This window comes from Micromys minutus (genome assembly GCF_963924665.1).
Source record: "Micromys minutus genome assembly, chromosome: 1".
Taxonomy (NCBI): domain Eukaryota; kingdom Metazoa; phylum Chordata; class Mammalia; order Rodentia; family Muridae; genus Micromys; species Micromys minutus.
In genome coordinates, this window is record NC_137969.1 from 122,478,317 (window position 1) to 122,498,823 (window position 20,507).

Sequence of the window (20,507 nt, forward strand, 5' to 3'; positions counted from 1 at the left end):
ATCTGAAAAACATTGTCTCCTTGATTTTTTTTTTAACCCTCAGTATCACAACAAATATCAGCAACAAAGCAGAACCCTGCATCCTAAACAAAGAAACAAACTGATAATTAAATAGTAAAGTTTTAAGAACTAAATGGCCCAGTGTGGTTGTACATGCCTGTAATTCTACCACTCGGGAGGGTGAGGCAGGGGAACCGGAAGTTGCAAGCTAGCATGGGTTAGACTGTGAGACCCTGTCCCAAAAAGTCAATCTGTTGACCATTAAAACCGCAGCAGGCGGGAGATGGCTCAGCAGTGACGCTCACTGTATAATCCCTTCCGTGTACTCACAAAACAGGGAAAGGAGAGAGTCAACTCGACAAGGTTGTCATCTGTGGATGACATCATCACACACGCACATGTGCACTCCAACACGTATGTCCACACACTTGGAAACAATAACATATTATTTTAAAGAACACGATTGAGGGTTCTGGAGAGACAGCTAAGGAGTCAAGAGCAGACCAGGACCCAATTTCCTTTCCTAGCACCCACACTGAGCTGGTCACCACTGCCTGTAACGTCAGCTCCAGAGAATCTGATTTCATTGTTCTGAGTACCTGCACTTTTGTGCCTATGCACACACAAGCACAGCAAAAGCAAAAACAAACAAACAAACAAAACTACATAAGCTGAAGAAAGAACTAGAGTTTAGACTAGACAGCTCACAAATCTCTCCTTCTGGCCTGCCTACACACATGCACAGGCACACTTGCACAGGCTCACACACATGCACACAATTAAGTCTTGGGGCTAGGGAAATTGTTGAGTGGTTAAGCATTGGCTGCTCTTCCAGACAAGCTGATTTCATTTCCCTGCACCCATATGGGGGTTCACAACCTTCTGTAACTCCAGTTCCAGGGGATCCAACTCCTTCTTCTAGCCTTAAAGGCACCAGAGTCACACGTGTACACTCAGGCAAAACCTCATACACATTAAAAAATGATTTTAATTAAAAAAAATGTCTTAGCCAAGTGAGTGGTGGTGTCAGACTTTAATCCCAGCACTCAGGAAGCAGAGGCCAGCCTGGTCTACAGAATGAGTTCTAGGACAGACATCCAGGGCTACACAGAGAAACCCTGACTCAAAAAAACCAAAATAACAACAATGATAATGATACTACTACTAATAATAATGTCTTTAAAAATCAATGGAGATTGTCATAAAATGATGTTACTTAAATTTGAATCCTAGACAATTCTGAAAAGGCAATAATGAACAGAAAGAGGAGTCTGGTTAAATTTGGATTTCAAAACAACTAGCTGGCACTTACACAGTTTTAAGTCCAGCTATTCAGAAAACTACTGCAGGAGGTTCACAGGTTTTAGGCCAGCCTAGACAATGTAAAGGAAGCCTATCTCAATAAATCTATGCTGACGTTAAAGGATCTGGGAGTATAGTGACAAAGCACAGGCCTAGCACACTCCTCTCCCTGACTTCGATCCTCAGGTAGGGACAGATGACAACCCCATCCATTTGTGAGGCTGGAGCTCATTTGAAGCTGGCACTACAAACATTCTGAAGAAATAGTGCGTCCTGCCTAGTGAGATGAAGGCATACTTGAGCCCTGGCTATGCCGGCCTGTCTTTATTTGAAGCTAATCATAAAGCTGGCACTACTGAAGTTTTTGATTCCCCATTTTCCCCAGGATGGAGCTTCCTGCAAAGTTGGAGGCTTCCAGCTTCTCCCTCACAACACGGGGAAGGTCAAGGTGGATGTGAAAATTACACAGGCTCCACCCCCTTCCTCCAGTTTCCCTCTGACAGCTGTGTTTTCTGGGCACCACCCCCGGAGTCATCACACAGGGCTGAGAGACTGTGTGACTGAACAGCAGCCTGAACCCCACAAAATGCTACCTTCCCCCTTTAGCTGGGAGCTTTGGTCCATCTGGAAGCTGTGCTCTATGCTGACAACTTTTTGCCATTTAGCTCTCAAACACTTCCGATTTAATGACCACGGATTTAACGATCAAAACTTCCATCCCTCCAGGTCGTTCCCCCCTTTTCATTCCTTAGTCTGACTCCACAGTAAGAATATTTACTATTTACTTATCTTGTTTGTTTGCTTGTTTGTTTTGGCAGAGTCTCTGCCCGTAGGTCCTAGCTGGCCTGGAATTTGCTATGTAGACCAGGCTGGCCTTGAACTCCTCCCACCCCTACATTTCAAGTGCTGGGATTAAAGATATGAGCCACCAAGCCCAGCTTTCCAGCTGCCCTTGACCCTCCTGTCCCCTGCTTTGACCTCTTGTAGAATACAAGGCATGAACCACCATGTCTGACCTAATCCAGCCCTTCTAATTAAGTCTAAGGACAACGTAGAGGATTATTTTCTCCTTCCACCTCCATGTGGGACGGCCAAAACTCAGGTCCTCAGGTTTGGTGGCAAGGCAAAGCCACCTCAGCAGCCTGAAGAACAGTTTTAATTTGTAATCCTCCTAAGGAAAAATCCTAAGTGAGTCATGAACATACACTCACTGGAGGGGAGAAAAGTTCAACTTTTAGCTCAAATAAGTAATAGGAAAAACAAAAGCATTTTTAAAAGATGGCTTGTAAATACCTAGAGGATATCTTTTCATCGATTTGATAAGACTTAATAAGGAAGCCACATCCCTAAGTGCCTTAGGACAGTATTAGAGTGCCAGTCAACTTTTACCTAATTAAGACAGAGAGTCCTTTATCCGAAATTTTCCATTTCCATTCATTTTAACTGATTTCTTAGACACCCAGTGACTGCAGGCATATCAGATGTTATATTTGCTGGACTCTACCCTTTTCTCCACATTAAATTCTCCCCTGGAAACAACCACCAAGCTTCCCAGAGAGTGGCCTTCAGAAGTAAACGTCTACAGGAAGGCCCCCCTCTGCCCGGGTTAACACTTAAGTGAGACACCCCAGCCGCCCAAACTTCCGAAATCTCTCGCTAACAATCCGCAGCTAGTCACCTGTGCCTCAAAGAGACCGATCGTGTTTTTTCAAGGGGGGAAAAAGGATCTTTCCCCCCTGTGGAAAAATACTCAAATCTGCAGGAAACATAATGCGGCTGACCGTAAATTATCTGCTCTTCCAAAAGCTGACGCTTAAAAAAAAATCTTCTTATAAACCCTTTAACTTCCCAGTAAAGAAGGGAGGCGGTCAAATGAGAGGTAAATACTGAGGGGGAAAGAAATAGAGAGAAAGAAAAAAAATTTTTTTTAAATCGGGACCCTATGGAAGATTGGGGACAGTAGTCGGAATTGCCAAAGTACACCTTACCTTCCTTAAGTACTTGGTGTCGCCCACTTCAGAAATTAATACCATTCACAGCCCGGTGGCAATCTACAAGGCTAGGAAGTCACCTACAACATATTCTCTGGCCGTCCTCTTTTTAAAAAATTAATAAGAAGAAATTAAAGAGTCTCCAAGCTACTTCCCACCGTGCGGCTTAACAGATCGCTCTCGGCTTTAACTCTCCCGGGCTCTGGGAATTCCGGTTTGTCACAATTTCTAAACCTGAGCAACCTGCGGAGAGAAACGTCCCCCCGGCCCAGAGCCTGGCTTCTCCGGGTCCGGGCGCTCGGCGACCGGCTGGGCTGGGTTGTACGAGCGGGCTGCGGGGCGGCTGCGGCCCGGGAGGAGCGGCACAGGGTCGGATCCCGCGGAGCCCGGCTGCAATCCGTGCCTCTGCAATCCCGGCTCTTCCCGGTTCCCTCCCTCCGCCTCCTGCCCTCCCCCAGACGAGGCCATTCGCCTCACAGTAGCAAGGTTGTCTCGTATACTCCCTTCCCTTAAACTCACCAAACCAGATTTCTACTCCCAACACCGGCAACTTCCCGTAAATCTGCACTGAAATTTTATCCTGCTCGCTGAGCCTCCGCTGGCCGAAGGCCAGTGCAACATTCCTGTTGTTTTAGGAGCGCGGATACCTTAGCTGAAGGTTTTTTTTTTTTAAGTTAAAAAAAAAACATCATATCGAACTGGCCCCCATAGAAGGACTTAGGAACTTTGGCCACTCCAAAAAAAAAAAAAAAATCACATTCATTTCAGGCATCCAGAAGGGACCCCAGAAGTGGCACCTGCCCCACCTGGGGACAACTAGGCTTCCGGCTGCCGGTGACTGTTCATAGTGAGCCACCCGGAGCCGACGCCGAGGACTACAGACCCCGCGCCTGACTCCCGGGCGAGCAGTGCCAGCGTCCCCGGCCTCTCGGGGCAGCAAGGCGCTGGAGCAGGTAGGAGGAAGCCAGGGCCTCCCGGGCTGTCCTTACCTGAGGCTCAGCATGGCTCGGAGAGCACCGGCAGCGCAGGCAGGTCACGGGGCCCGAGCTCTGACCTCTGCGGGGGCCTTCACAGCAGGGCCTGGGGCCTGGGCGCCGCTGGTTCAAAGTGGCTCATTCTTCATGCGCTCTGACCTGGTGTTACAGCTGGTTTCTAGAAAGGGAACAAAAACAGTGCATGGAGAAACTGCAGCCAAGCCCTCCTGTAACCTTGCCGCTGATCACTGGGGAACTGGCTCCGGCTCTGACCCTGTCCCCACTCCCAGGAAACCCACCCTAGGGCCGCGGTTCCCCGCCCCACCCCTCGGGTTACCTGTTTATACAAGAATTAAGGAGCCTCCCGCATTTCAATGGGGCGCTAAGCCTGTTTGCAGGCGCGGAGTCAGCCAACAGGAATCGAATTCTGTGACTAAACAAACTAGAAGAGGAAGCGGGCACCACAAGGAACCTAAAAGTTGTGATTTCGGGCTGCAATGTCATGCAACTGAGGGGAAAAAGAAAATACTGTTTTACAGTAGGCTACTTTAATTAAAAGAGTGATCCACACTAATCCCCCATCTAGTTAAAGGGAAGCTGGAAACAGTGTCGTCGTATAGCCACCATTGTTAGTGATATTATTATGTATTCCCAACGCTGGCTGCCTCCACTATCTGTGAGCCTCTGAGCAAGTTATTTAGCCACCAGCTCTGGGTTTCTGGGAGATTCTAAAGAATGGGGGTTTTGCATTCGCTGTGGACAGTCTCAAGAAGGAAAAACCGAAGTCTTTGTAAAGGGGGTGCAATTGATTTTCGTCTCGTGTAAAAGCTTCAAGGTGGACGAGGAGAGACGTTTGACCTGCTTTCCATGAAGTGACAATCAACCGTCTGGGTCACGTGTGTAATTCTGATTCAGATTTAGGCACTTGACCTGCCCTGTCACCCTGCGAGTTACTCCGTAGGTTAAACGTCAGAGCGAGATAACAATGAATCATGCAGTTTGGAAGACTGTGCAAGGCAGAGTGCGGGTGGGGTGAGGTTGAAAACTCATAAGTACTATAATACTATATCATCAATACTATAATCATCAATACTATAATAGAGAGGCTAAAAGGGAATTGGGGTCTGCCCTTTATCTTCCTTTTAGCTTGACATATAAATGAAGAAATCCTAATCTCTTTATGTTGAGGCCTTTTATTCCCCAGGAACCCTTTCACCCGTTTCCTTTATCTGATCCTCAGGTCTGTCCCAATTCTGGAGGTGGAGACACCGTCCCTTACAGAGGTTAAGGTGAGCACCTTTCCAGTCTAATCTAAAAGTCGAATCTCACCGCCATTGGTAAAAAGTAATTCCCGAAGCCAGTCAGGAATTCTGAAGTTCGCCATCCTTTTGATCTTTGATCTTTTATCTTTTAGGCAGCAAAAGTCAAGCCAGACCAGTTTAACCGTATTCTGGATTCTAAATGGAGTCCTTGCCCAGAGGTGCGCACGCGTCCTGAGAAGCACAGCCTGTAGAAGACTCCCAGGCTCCCGTGGTGGGGGGTGCGGGGGGGTCGATACAGTTAGGTAGCCAACCAAGACTCCACAGCTATAAACCGGCTTGGGAACCCAGTTTCCGAGAGATTTTCTGAGCTACGGGAGGCACAGTTCTGTTCTTCAAAATAGGTTTTTTCCATAGGAAGCTCTGGGCCCAGCCTTGAGAAGCGAGGACCTCGGAGGCAGACTTGTTTTAACGGAGTAAGGGGTCTGTTAAAGTCGGCAAGATGCACAGGAAACCCCGTGTCAGGAAAGAAAAGGGAAGGAGGGAGAGGGAGGGAGGGAAATGAAAGACTGGGCCTAGATGCATGCAAATGTGTAGAGTTAGCTGCACCTGGGAACTGAGCCCCTGAGAAAGGCGCAGGCGCCAGGAGGCTAGTCTTCCTGACCGCTTCCGAATCTGTTCCTTTGCCTCAGATGCTCAACTGCTGCGCTCCGGTGCCCTGTCCCCCTTCCACCCACGGGACACAGTGACCTGCGTGTGCTGCCGTTGCTGGTCTGCAGGCCAGTGCTGCGCAGTAGCCCAGGCTGTCGTGGAACTTGCTATCCCCCTGCTTCAGTTTCCAAGGGATGAGATTGCGGACGTGCACCGACGCACCCAGCTTCCGAGTGGGGATAATTCTTTTGTGAGTTGGTTTTTAGGAAGCGTAAAGGAGGTGAGAAAGGGGTTAAATATATTTCATATAGCCCAGGCCGGCCAAGCAGAACATGTATAATTATTTTCCCTCCTTTCCACTCCTCTTCCTCTGAGTATGGCAGAGCTAATAAAGAGCTCTATGTTGCCCAGGCTGGTCCTGAACTTAAATACTTAAGCCACCTTCCTGCTCCGGTACAACCACACCTGGCTAAAATAAACTTTTAAAATGACAAAAGATGAGTCTGGTGGTAAATTAGGACTTTAACCCCAGTACCCAGACAGATCTTTGTGAGTTTGAGGCCAGCCTGGTCTACAGCGCAAGTTTGAAGACAGCCAAGGCTACGAAAAGAAACTGTCTCGGAAAAAACAAAACAAACAAACAAACAACAACAACAACAAAAAAAAAAAAAAACAGAAGACAGACGATGGGAAAAATAAGTACAAGCTTATGTTATTTCTGTTTTGTCGATGACCCTCATGCCCACCAAGTCTCACTCCTAGTCATTTTAGCCCCTGAGCCCCATGACTTGGACTTTCTGCCTGTCTCTGCCTTCTAGGCAGTGTTCTGGAATCAACACAAAGAACATGAAGGTTTGGAACTCGGGATGGAGAGATTACTCAGTGGTCAACACTTGCTGCGTGAATGTGGGAGCCTGAGTTGGAACACAGGACACTCACATAGAACCCGTACTTCTCTGATGAGACAGGAGGCTGGACTAGAATCCCTGGAAGCTGATAGGCCAGCTGCCCTGCCACACACGCACAGCGGCAAACAATGAAGAGATTCTGTCTCAAGCAAGTTGGAAGGCAAGGCCGATCACCCAGACTTGTCTCTGACCCCTACACATGCTCGAGCACATGAATGCACACACATACGTGCTCAGTCATACGTACACACATTATACACACTCCCTGAGAGAGCCGATTTCAGTTTAACCTCTGGGATGAAAGATGCCACACAAACTACTCAGCTGCTCTGAGCTTCAGTTCCTGCCTCTGTGGAATAGCTTCTACTCCTCCGGATTTTTAGGAGTTAAATGCAAGGTGAGTTCTCAGCACAGTTCCTGGCACTTAGAAAATAGACAGGAAATACCATTTCCTGTGTATTGGTACCTGGAAAACACCTATCCCAAGGCTCCCAAAGAATTGCCTTTCCTATGTTTAAATCTTAGTTCACCGCTGGGCCAAGACGTTCTTGTTAATAAAAGAGGCAAGCCTCAGACCTTTGTAAAGAACCACAATACAGTAAGAACTACTCTCCTATGGGACATTTCCAGAGAAACATCCGTTATCGATGTGATCACAACTGTAAGGAGCAAGCTAGGTAAGGCACAAATCATTTGCATTACCCCAGAGCTCAGATTCAGGAACTGAATTCGTTGGCAATTTCTCTGAATGTCCAATCTGTGGCTTTCCGGTGTTCCATGCCACCCAGTTGAGGAACAGATGAAAGGAGCTTAAAAAAAAAAAAAAAAAAAAAAAAAAGATGGCTTCTGGCCAGGTATGGTGGCCAATATCTTTAATCCAGCATTTCGGAGGCTGAGGCAGGAGGATATTTACTAATTCAAGACTGGCCTGGTCTGCCTCGGTTACACACAGCCAAAGCGACATAGTTGAGTCCCTCTCTAGTGCATTAAAATTCCCTACTTCTCCAAGCCTCACCTTACTGCTGATGGCAGTACCTGTCTCCTCGAGGATTGAATCACAACACACACACACACTCACAGACACACAAAGACAGAGGCTTTTTTTTTTTCTCCCAGCAATATTTTCCCCCTTACTACTGAGAAATGAAACCCAGGGATCCCTACCTGCTAGACAAGCTGTCACAGCGCCACTCCCCTCAGCCGTACTACGTTTTCAATGCAGAGGAATTATTTCTCTTCAACAGCCCATGGGAGCTGGAAATGGATGTGAAAACTCTGCCTGGAACACGGCAGCGCTCACGTTTCTCCCCAGAACCGCTAGGATCGCGGTGAGGTTGGGACAAATGACTGAGTCTATTGGTTGGGGTGGGGAGGGGACACCTGTCATTTATTTCCTGTTAGAGCTCACAATGTCATTGTGATAATTTTATTTTCTTCTTCATTTCTTCTAATTTCATCTGGAGCCAGCATTGGTAGATGAGATAAAGCCACCCACTTGAGTCCCAAACTCTGGGGAGACTGATGATATTTCCCTCATCAGAAGTCCTTCAAACACCGAGTCCAACTTTAATTCAGAACATGCAAAGAGTCAGAGCCCTCTCCTCCCTTTCATTTCTACAGCCTCCTGTTTTCTTATCTGAGTACCCTGCCCGTAGAAGACCTCAAAACAAAACAAAACACTTTTCATTTCCAACTTTAATATTAAATCCCCACTGGATCTAATATGTGCAAATGCAAGACATGTTCCCCGCCCCAGGCCCCCCAAGTACTCTAATCCAAAGGATTAAACCCAGTTGCCAAACCCAGACCACAGTCACCGCCCACGGGTGAGGAGGGTCATTCAGAAATCTATTAGACAGAGTCTGGCTTGGCAGCTACCCTGCCACACTGTAGGGGGGCCTCTAACTGAATTTTAAAAATGTACTGAGTTCACAGAAAAGAGAATTAAGTATAGCAGGGGTTCCCTCTGAACATTAATCTCAGAAGCCAAATCCTTCATTTTGCGAAAGACCTTCAATACAGGAGTCCCTTGACCTTAGTCCCTCTTACACAAATAGCTGTGCCAAAGACTGCCCTGCTGAGTGGGAGGGAGTGCTAATGTAAATTATAGGCCCTTAAAGGCCCACTCAGGGCCAAGAACTGGTTTTCTTAGGGCAGCAAATGCTATTAATTCCTTTGTATCTCTTTAAGACTTATTCCCCACCCCAGATCTCTAGATTTCTGCTTGTTTTATAATGGTAAACAGCCTCACACAAAGAACTCAATCAGCCTGCGGCAAAACTTATCAGAAAAGACCGCTAACATGAAAGTTGCTAATATTTATTAACAGCTTATTAGAGTGTTTGCCAGCTGGTATCATGTGCCCCACACGTATTAACTGTGTAAACCTCACAGCAATGGCATGAGAGAGAGAGAAATCCCTGTCTTGTTCCTGTTATTGATGGAGAGACCAGCAGCCAAAGTAGCAGGAGACACAGCTAAGGACCCACTGGTAAAATGTGGCAGAGCCAGGCAGCTGGGCTTTATGATCCTCACCACGACATCCCATGGCCTCTCACAGGATGCCTTTTTTTTTTTTTTTCTTTTTTTGCCTAGAACTATCTGTGAGGCCATCCTTCTGGCTATCTCCAAATGGGCCCAAGAACAGTGTCCCAGGAGTTGTGGTAGCACTTACTTGTAATCCTAATTCTTATGAGGCTGAGGCAAGAGAATTTCCTTAAGTTCAGGGATAGCCTAGGCTACATTGCAAAGTCAAGTCCAGGTGCACAGCAAAGCCCTTGGAGGGGTGGAGAATGAAGGTAGTACCTATTGCTTAGTAGGCAGTGTGGACACACACCTAAATATTTGAATCCCAAATGTTCAGAAGAGTGTCAGGAGAAGTGGAGTCAGCTCAGCTGAGCTCGGGCTTAGGATCATATGTGGGAAGGACTCAAGGGGAATCACAGGGTACTGAATGTAACAGGATAAATGAAAAATGAAATGTGTACCTAGTGGTGCCGGTGTGAGCCCTTGGTTCAGTTTCTAACAACTCAAAAAAACTTCCAAAGTTTGAAAAGTGTGTTCTCAAAGGTTTTATTGTGAAACATACTGTAGGAAAAGAATTAACTGCAGATATGGCCATAAAAGCCATATTCAAACAAAGTAAACACTACCATGCATGGTATATACATGTATGCCTATAATTCCAGGGCTCACACACTAAGGCAGGGATGTTGGAAGTTCGAGGCCAGCCTTCTCTGTGAAACAGAGACTCCATATGTTTCAAAGTTCTAAAACCTGGAGCTACAGAGATGGCTCAGGTGGCGAAGAGTACTTTCTGTTCTTCCAGAGGAACCAAGTTCAGTTCCCAGCACCCACCGCACGCAGCTCACAACTGTGCAGCTTTAGCTCCAAGGGATCCAAGCTCCTCTTCTGGCTGTAGTGAGCATCTACATACATTCCTGCGTACACACCTGCATATGCATATCTGTAGATATACGTAAATGAACTATAAAATGAATTGCTTAAAAAAGAAACATTCTTAACATGGAGGTGTGGGACTTAGTTCTCTCCTTTCTCTACATGAGTCACAGAGATCAAACTTGGGTCATGGGGCTTAAGTACCTATTCCTTTACCCACAGAGTCATCTCACCAGCCCTGCAAGTGCACATTCTTATCTTTGCTTCTATTGTTTTCTGGCTTGGAATACCTTTGTTTTGATAGTCTATCCATCCAGCAGCAGGGTAGGTCTGCCAAGCATGGCATTACATCCCATTAGTTCCAGCTTTGGAGGCAGAGGCAGGACTATCTGGACTTCAAGCCAGCCCCGGCTACCTGAGACCCTTCCCACTGAAAGAAATCAATATGGAGGCAAAGGCCAAATCCCAAATCCTGTCCCACTAGCCTATGAGCAAGCATCTTGACCACTGCGGTCCTTAGAACTGCCCATTGCTACCCACCTCATTAGGGAGGTCCAGTTTATGACGTATGCAGGGGGATTGAGAGTTGGAGGCTAGGTTGGGCAGCAGATGTAGATCTCATCTCAAAAAACAAAAAGCACGTTACCCCTCTGAGAAATTCAGCTCACTTCCCTTTCACCCCCCCAGGCCGAATTAATGAATTCTTCCTGGCATTTTGTATCCACCACTATGATCTTCATACTTTGTATGACAGGTGTCTCATCATGAAGAAGGTGATCTTGCTTTTGTTTGTCTGTGTATCCCTAGTGCATAGCTCTCAGCAGATAACAAATGCACGCCAAATGAACAGATGGGGGGGGGGGGTTGCTCCGTGTCTTAGGGACAGCGGGTCTCGTTTTGTTTGAGACGAGATTGTACACAGCCCAGCCTGGCCTCCGGCTCCCTGTGTCAGGAAGATTGCTCTGAACTCTGAATTCCGCTTCCACCTCACAAGCACTAAGATCACCTGTGTGTGCCACCGAGCGTGGCTGGACTGGGTTTTTTTCCCCTTCTATTTATAAACTTTCTGAAGTTTAGAAATATGAATATAAGTATAAACTCACTTCAAAAATTACCCTATAGGCCGGGTGTTCTGGGTTATGCCTGTGATCATTGTACACGGGAAGTGAGGCAGGTCAGGGGTTCAAGTAAACCTCTACTGCATATCAAACTGTGTGAGGAAGACCAAGATAAAGAGGAGGAGGGAGGAGGAGGAACAAGGGGACAAGGAGGAGGAAAAGGGGAACATTAGGCAAGGAGAAAGGACAATATTGTGACTTAGAAACCAGAACTGTAAAGGAAGCCTCATCCATGGCTTTTACTCCCACCAGATACATCTTTGATCCTACGTTCTTCATCTAGTTTGACCCTGTGATGAACTCACACAGATATGCTTATTGTATTTTAGTTTGCTTCGGAGACAAGGTCTTACTATGTAGCCCAGGCTGGCTTCAAAGCCCACACCCTCTGGTTTGGCTTCCTGGGTCCTGGAATTGGTACTGTGCCCTGTACCCAGGAGGACATAAAAACCTAGGGGCTGGCTCCATTTGTAAAGTTCTTCCTGCCCAAGGGACTTGATTTCAGGTCCTTAGCACCCATGTTTAAAAAATGCCAGATGTGATCTGCATCTCTTTAAGTCCAACATGTGGGGAATGGGGGTGGGACAGGGTGGCAGTGAACTGGCTTCCAAGTATGCACTCATACATACATATACCATGCACATACATACACACATACAATCATACATACATATCACACACACACACACACACAAGAAACCTTTCTGTAGCTAGGCATGTTGTTATATATATACCAGTATCCCAGCTCCTGGGAGGCAGAGATGGAAGGATGACTGATTTGAGGGAAAGCCTGGGCTACAATAGGGAGACTCTGCCCTAAAACAATCCCTAAGCCATTCTGAATTTCTACCTTGTGACGGACAAGGTTTCTTATGACCACCAACCCATCAACTTTCAATCTGATGCTCTAGCCACAGGGATCTCTTTCTTACACTCACAGCTCCGTGTCTCTGGGGTTTCTTGGTGACTTACTCAGCTGAAGGGCATTTTCCCTTTTTTCTACCTGGCTAACTCCTAGGCAGCCTTTGAGCTTCTTAAGTGACTGGTCTGGACCAGGCTCAGTTAACTTCTGCTTTGTTCCAGACAAATGCTCTGCTTTCAGAGATGGATAAAGGCCACAAGGCAGCTGTAATTCAAGAGAGTAGAGGGACAGGCAAGATAACTCAGCAGGTGGAGGCACATGCTTCCAAGCCTCAGGACATGGGTTGGATCCCTGGCCCATAGGAAGGAAGGGGGGGGGGGACTTCCCCAACTTGTCCTCCATCTATTTCACTTTCCTTCTTCCCTTCAACGTGCCCAGCCATACTGTGAGACTAGACAACAAAAACTACATTTCCCAGAAGCCCTTTCAGTTGAAGTCCATGGCTTCTGAGGAACAGATTCGTTTGTTGAAGGTTTGGAAGATAAAACTGATAAAGAAATCAGGTTTCTGGATCCTTCTGCTACCTTGCTTGGAAAGTATAGTCACAAATACACAAAGTAACTGGGCATGGTGGCAAATGCCTTTAATCCCAGTGCTCTGGAGGCAGAAGCCTATGGGTCTTTGTGAGTTCAAGCCCAACCTGGTCTATGTAGAGCATTCCAAGCCAGCCATGCTTACAGAGTTCTTTTTTGTTTTTGTTTTCTTCTTATAGTTCTATATGACATCAGCCTGGTGTCTGTTTCTAAGGTTGCAGAAAGGGAAAAGAGCCTCAGTCTTCTTCTTAGAACTCTTTGGGGTGACATCTGACGCTGCCAGGAGTCACAAGCATTTTCTGGTTTCACAATAGAACCCAAGAACTCACATGATGTCATAATGTGCCGAATAGAAACCCAGAGTAGTAAGCAGAAGCCAGGAGCAGGAGGAGCGCTTGCAGTCTAAGTACTAGCACAGTCTTGTTGATGAGGATGCTGGGAATTAAACCCAGGGTATCATGTATGATATAGAGGCATTTTACACTAAGGTTCAACCCCAGCCCTAGTGCCTTATTCATTTCATTTATTTATTTGGTTGTTTGGGGGTGGGGGAATATGGCCCTAGGCCTTCAAGATACATTTGAACACTTCATACATTTGCATGGCTTCCTTGTGCAGGGGTCATGCTAATCTCAGTATGGTTCCAATTCTAGTTTGTGTGTGGCCGAATCAGATGCTGAAGATGCATTTGAATATGCCTTTATTGTGTCATTGGTGACAATGGGTTCTAGTTAATTAAATGGCTGTATTTCTGCACCTCTGGATTAAGGCCCTTGCTAGGGAAACAGACGTTGCCTTATTAAAGTTGTTTCTCTCCTACTCTAAGCAATGGTCTTTGGGTGTGTGATGGATGACCAAGGGAAGTTTACCAACAGAGAGTCTAGTGTTTGAGTACTGACTCTGATTCAGTTTCCTCAGCTGTGAAGTTGTCCGGGATATATAGTCTGTTATTTCCAAGGAAGACATTTGAATAGTATAGCTATCTGATGAGTCATTTGGTTGTCCCCACAGTAACGAGGTGGGAGTGAATGACCCCCACCCAACTCCCGCCAGGGACAACCTTCAAGGACTTTGAGACTGTAAAATTCAGTTATCAGATCCCCTTGACCTTGAACCACTGGGTGCAGCTCTGTTCAAGAAAGGATTTGGGCTCTTGGAGATTTCTTTTTTCCCTTGTTTACCATTAGGATATTTCCTTTTTCCGTGGGGGATTTTCTGGAAAGGCGACACAACCAGTTCATAAAGCTCTCCTGTTGTCGAATGACAGGGATAAGTTTCTTATGCTTGTTGGCAACCAGAGCAACCGCTCTGTCTACAGAGAGAGAGGGCTAGGCTGCTCAGTTGGCGAAGGCCAAAGGGAAAGTCCGGCACCTCTGATGATGCCAAAACTACAGTACAAGGCCTTGCAGGGGGCTGGTGGTTAGGCAGAGTTACTCTGGGGGCTTGCTGGGGCTACACAAGGGGAAGGAAGTATCCTCTGTGTCCAGCTTTGGGTACAACTAAGGAACAGGAACTACAAAACATGTCAGCATGTCCTCCCTGCCCTGCCCTGCTCTTCCAGTGAGGGACTCCAAGTAGGGTAGAGCTGAGTATGAATCTGTCTTTTAGCTATTTCCCCTTCAACACAGACTGAGCTCAAGAAAACAACACTACAATCCAAGTTAGGTGTGATGATGATACCAACCCTTAGGAGTCAGGAGAAGTTTGGGGAGGTAAAGACCAGTGTGGCCTGTCTCAAGGAGGAGGTGGAGGGGGAGGAGAAGTTAAAATTAAAACCAAGAAAAGGCTGAGAATCATGGCACATACTTTTATTTCCAGCCCATGAGAGACAAAGGCAGGCATATCTCTGTGAGTTCAAGGCCAGCCTGATCTACATAGAGTTTTAGGCTAGTTGGAGCTCCACCACGAGACTCCACTCAAGATCAAGAAATACTAAAAAATAAGTAAATACAAAAAATAATGGGAGGGTGACCGACAACCCAGAAATCACAGTTTACAAACTGTTGTTCTGGTTGGATAAGCATAGGCTTGTAGTAGCACCTGTGGTTTCAGACTTCTAATGAATTTACTTGCAAATGCTGCTGGTTGGTCCATCCTGGGTTGGTGGGGCTGGTGTGTGGCGGTCTTTTGCATTCCCAGACAGAGCTGTGTGTGTCTGACCTTGGCACTCTGTTGCACTGATCCCTTACTAACAACCTTCTGCTGTCTGCTATTCAGTGCCTTAGCAAGCCCCACAGCTTGGTTCACATGACCCTTTAAAGTTTCCTCTCTTGGCATGTCAGTGGTCAGCCCATAATATACAGTGCCCTCTCTAGTCTTCAGGTCTTTTGTTTTCCATAGTAGCAGTCCATGGGGAAGCTGCTCTGATATCTGGCTGCATTTACTGGAAACTATGCTTGGTGGGGAGGGGGCGTGGCTTACTGGGTAAGTACTTCCTGTATAAGTATGAGATCCTGAGTTCAGATCCTCAGCAACTACATGAAAGTCAGGAATGGCTATATGTGTTACTCTAATGATGGAACCTCGAAAGAGACAGGAGGACGCCAGAGACATGCTAGGCAGCCAATCTAGCCCAACAGCAAAGCCTAGACTCAGTAAGAGAGCCTGTCTCAATAAACAAACAAATGAACAAAGTAAAGAGAGAGACAGGGCTCTTTGCTTTATATTGCTGCATGCTTTTGCAAAGGATCTGGATTTACTTCCTAGGAACCATAGTCACCTTTGAGGTCTAGGGGATTCAGTACTCTCTGGACTGGTAATGTGCATATAAACTCAGCATATAGTCATACACATAAAAATAAATTAATCTGAACAAAGAAAATAAGGTGGAGGAGCATAGGAGGCGACTCCTGGCTGCCACTCACACACATGTGCACACATTCCCTCCACACCCACAAAGACAAAAAGGAAGGTAAAAGCTGTGAGAGCCCATGTGCTCTTCCTGTGGTTTTTCTTTGTCCTGGGCAGGGTGATGTAGAAGCATCTTGGGAGCAAGTCCATTCCCTGCTTCTTTGCCCTTCTGGTGATCCTTAGACTATGTGCTCTATAATGATTCCCCAGTATGCCTGATGACTGTGACCTCCTGTAACCTCCCTAATGGCAACTGCTGCTTCCTGGGACAGTCACCAAAGGAGCCACTTCACTCAAATACTTGTTCTCAGACCCGATTCTGGGGATCCAAATCAATATCTCTTTTCTCCCCAGCCTGGCCCTTAGACTTTTTGCCTCCATGGCTGAACTTCTCCTGCTGGAAGAAGATCTCACCTTTCCCGTGACCTCATGTCCCACCCACCAAGTTCTACCATCTGTGGCATAGGGGCCTCCCTCTGCTGAGGTCCTGAGCCTTCACACAGACTTCCAGCTGTGACTGTACGTGGGCGTATTTGAGTTTGCCCTCACTAGAAACTATGACTTACTCATCTTTGTAAACCAAAGCCCCAGCAGGATGCTTTATACAGAATAGAAGCCCCATAAATATTTGATGAATGAGCAAAGGACTCCCCTGACATCACTAGTTTCCTGAAGAATTCTTAACGCTCTCAGAAAAGAGTCAGAAGCCCTATTCCAGACCCACAGTCCTGGGCCAGGGAAATTCTCAAGCCTGGAGGAGAGCTTAGGAGAGCTCTTCAGCTCTGCCTGCAGGGCATGCCACCACTTTCTTATAGGACAGGGACCCACCCCTTCCTTCTGGGGCTGGTCTCCAAGCTGACTTGAGGAATCCAGGGAGTAAATAGCAAGGGTGTGGAAGAAGCTAGGCCTGAGGGCTAGTCCAAATCCAGGGGCCGCATTCTGAAAAGACAGAAGATAAGATTTAGGCATTTAAAGAAGTCATCAGGCCTTTAGGGAGCTGCCTTATTTTTTCATTTTTATCTCTGGAGAATGGTAAAACCCAGCCCTGCTGTCAGCTGAGGGCTGAGCAAATAGCTCCAAGGGATGTAGTTCTGTAGAGGAATCCAAAGCACTTGGTGAACAGCAGCCTGGGTTGGGGTTCACACACTGGTTCAGTTGGCTGTCTGAAGTCTGCTGAGGGTGGTTTTAAACCACCAGGGAAGACCTGGTGCCCTCTACCAACTTCCTTCCAGCCAGTAGGAATGGACTTCGCAGGCCTATCCCTGCAATGTGAGACTTCAAACAAACAAACAAAACCCATGCTTCTAGAGCCGGGAGAAGAAAAGTACGCCTTCCCTGCTGGGCAGAAACGGATATGAACAAACAACTTGGAGCTTATGAAATGGGGGATTGGCAGAGCAAAGTGACCAGAGTTCAGCCATGCTGGTGATGGAAATGAAGAGACCACCAGAAAGGGCTAAAGGCAGGAGAGAAAGGAAGTGGGGGAGAGGGGCAATCATACAAAGTATTGTGAAGGAAAGGGAGGGTTGGCATTAAGGTGCTGTCTTGGGACAAGCATGTGGCACCCATCTGTCCCATGTATCAACCTTTTGAGCTCTTGAAGTTATCCTACGAATGAATAGAGGCTCAGAGAGGCTAAATGACCTGTCCCAGGCCTCCCAGCAAGGAAGGAATGAAGCAAAGGTCAAATCAGTTCATAGGCGGTTCAAATTACATGATAGCGCTCTCTCTCACTCTGTTTGATTTAGGTCGTGAGACCAAAGTCAGTTCAACACTTAGTGGGTTTATAGTGAGAGGGGAGGCAGGGTTCGAATCCAGCCTCTAGCCAAAACATTATATTTTCTCCCTTTGAATTTGTAAGTTCTCTGCCCGTGAGTGCATCGAGAGGTGGGTGCCTCAACCGTGGAGGAAGAGGGTCTGTCAGCCAAGTTTAGGGCAGGACATAGGTCAGTGGCAGAAGTGCCCACCCTGCTTGCTTAAGGCCTTGGGTTCCTGCCCTAGAATCAGTCACACAGGCACTCAAGAAGAGTGTTTAGAGAGACTTACCTTTTTGGGAAATTGCCAGCATGAAGAGAGGAAGGAAATGGGGTGGGGTAAGGGGTGAGAGGGAAGGGCAGGCTAAGGATGGTTCACACATCTTGGTTAGGAGCAGGAAGACACAAGGAGAGGCAGAGGGGTTCCAAGGGTCACCTTATGTGACCTGCTGCTATTAAAAATGATTAGCAAGACCCTGTCTCAAACAAACAAGGGGGAAGGTATAGCTCAGCTAATAAAGAGCTTGCCCTGGGTTCAATCCCCAGCGCTCTATAATTCTAAAATGGTGCACCATGCCTGCAACCTTAGCATTCTGGAAGCAGAGGCAGGAGGATCAGGAATTGGAGTTTGAAGCTAGCCTGAGATCTATAATAAAAAACAAAGACCAGAATGTAATTCTTGCATTTATCCCATTGGATCTGAACCAGATGTGGGCTAACTGCACTGGACTTCCCAGAGTGCCTTGTCTGCCAGGCACTGAACTGGGCTCTTAGCATACTGCCTGTAGATTCATCCCCCACAATGTGAATTACACATGGCTATTCCTACCTTATAGACAGGGACATTGAGGCTTGAAGGTTCACCAAGAAGATCAGAGCTCCATTTTAATCCAACTTGGTATATATTCATCACCATCACCACGATATAGCTAATGCTGGCCTTAAACTTGATAGATATCTGAAGCTAGACTTGAATGCTACCTCCCATCTCAATATAAAACCACTGCAATTACAGATATGCATGAGTTGTAGAAAAGATTGGCTTCAAGTTTGAGGCCAGCCTAGTCTACATAGTGAGTTTTAAGCCAACCAGGGCTATGAGTGAGACCCTTTCTTACCCTCCTGCCCACAAAATGTAAGCAAGCATTGCTATGTACAATTCCAACTGTCTGTTTAAACGGGCTCTACATTCTGATTCTAGGCTACTCCAATGGTAGTTTTTATCATACAATGTTTCTAGGATTTAAAAAAAAAAAAGTGTTCACAGGTGGAAATGTTCATATCTGAGAAACAGTAGAGAGAAAAATATAGAAATCGCTTCGCACAATTTTATCACCGAAAGTGCCATCTGGCTGGGCCCATGAGAGAACTACAGGAGATTGGCAGCTGCAAGTTTGACTTCAGAAACTCAAGCAATGTTCTGACTTACCCACCAGTGCAACCTAAGTTGTGGTCAAAGGAAAAAAAAAAACAGTAAACTGTTCTTCTGAGTCACCAAGGCTGACAAAGCCTCCTGCCCCAACCCCTGTCTAGTTACTTTGTTCTTGAGATATAGTCTACATAGCTGGCCTAGAACTCACAGAGATCCTCTTGCCTCTGCTTCCTGAGAGCTGGGATTCAAGGTGTGTACCTCCACACTCGGCCTTCCTGGCCTTTCAGGAAGTGACCTTGCTCATTTGCTATTGTCAGCGCAGAGGGAGCAGGGTGGCCTCTTTAAGATGCAAGGAGCACAAGACAACCCTGTCAGTAAAGGTATTAACAACTTGAATCTCATCAGCAGACTCCTCATGGTAGGAGAGAACTGACTCACAGAAGTTGTCCTTTGACCTCCAAGTACCCTAGGAAAAAACAAACAAACAAACAACGGAGGCGAGTATGAAATGTGATATTACTCAGCTGGTAAAGACTCCAGCTGCCAAGTCTAATGACCTGTGTTCATTCTCCGAATCCCACATCTCTCCGGTGAAGGAAATACAATGAGTTTGAAGGCAGCCCGGGCTACACAGGACACTGTCTGAAAACAAAACAAGGATGTAGGAAATTGACTCAAACAGGTAGTCCAGACAGCCTGGGGAGTTTGGTCCAGGGAGGTATCACTGAATGGCTAATGAGCTCTCCCTCCCCCACTGACTACACCAACTTTCATTTACTTTTTTGGATTCTGATGATGAAGAAAATGCCTGTATAAGATAAGGTTGGAGGCAAGTTTTTTTTTTTTTTTTTTTTTTTTTCTTTTTCTTTTTTTAGTGACTAATGGGGAAGGCCTTAACCCATTATGATGACACAGTGGGTGGTGTCATCTCCTGGGCTAGTGGTTCCATCTCTAAGCAAGCAGGCTGAGCAAACCATGAGGAATAAGCCAGTAAGAAGCACCCCTCCATGGCCTCTGCCTCAGCGCTTGCCTCCAGGGTGCTGACCTGTGTAAGTTCCTGTCCTGACTTCCTTCTGAGATGCTGTGCCGCGAAAATGTGAGGCGAATTAACCCTTTCCTCCCCAGCTTGCTTTTAGTTCATGAAATTTCCTTACAGCAACAGAAACTAAGACAGGAACATAGCCCAGCGGTAGAGCACTTGCCTGGCATTCACACTAGATTGCCCTAGATTGCATCTTAAGATGCACAACTATCACATGGATGTCTTTACATGCTGAGGCAGAAAAGACTGAAAGCACAGTGAGAGAGGAAAGGTGAGTAGGGGGAAAACCTAAACTTTTCAGAACAGCTAGAGACAGAGAAACATAACCCCATCTGTACCCCATAGTGGAATATGTAAAAGTGAGGAGGCAAGGCTGAGACCCTGTGATGTGTCCAATGCTCCTCACTGGAGGAGAGAGACAGAAAGGAAGAG

The 20,507-nt window shown here is 46.6% G+C and overlaps 1 protein-coding gene across 1 annotated transcript in view; it reads right to left on the reverse strand.

Annotated features, from left to right (window-relative positions):
• The window catches only part of RBM47 (RNA binding motif protein 47), a 121,278-nt gene extending 117,615 nt beyond the window's left edge, over positions 1 to 3,663 (reverse strand). The window contains exon 1 of the mRNA XM_080939324.1: positions 3,291 to 3,663. The gene's annotated coding sequence lies outside the window, so the exon portion shown is untranslated. The remainder of the gene's footprint in view (positions 1 to 3,290) is intronic.
• Positions 3,664 to 20,507: the final 16,844 nt, after the last annotated feature.